Genomic DNA, 323 nt, shown 5'->3' on the forward strand with positions numbered 1-323 from the left:
TGAGAAAGTTTGTAGGTGGAAATAAAGGCAGCTTAATGGAAAGGAAAAAGAAGACAATAATAATAATAACAACAATAATAATGATAAAATAATTAGAATATGACAACAAGTAATGCAAATGAAAACAGTTACTCACCACTCCCAGTCAGTTGCCAAGCAGTGCCTGCCTGGCCAGCTTTCCTCCCAGTTTACGTACTGAGCATGGTGCTGTATAGTCTGGAATCTCCCTTTGGCCAGTTTGGGTCAGGTGGTCCTGGCTGTGTCTCCTCTCAACTTTTTGTGTCCCTCCATCCTTCTTGCTTAGTATAGCAACTCAACAACAA

This window comes from Manacus candei, unplaced genomic scaffold (genome assembly GCF_025592945.1).
Source record: "Manacus candei isolate 608988 ecotype Guabito, Panama unplaced genomic scaffold, ASM2559294v1 h1tg000008l, whole genome shotgun sequence".
Lineage (NCBI taxonomy): Eukaryota > Metazoa > Chordata > Aves > Passeriformes > Pipridae > Manacus > Manacus candei.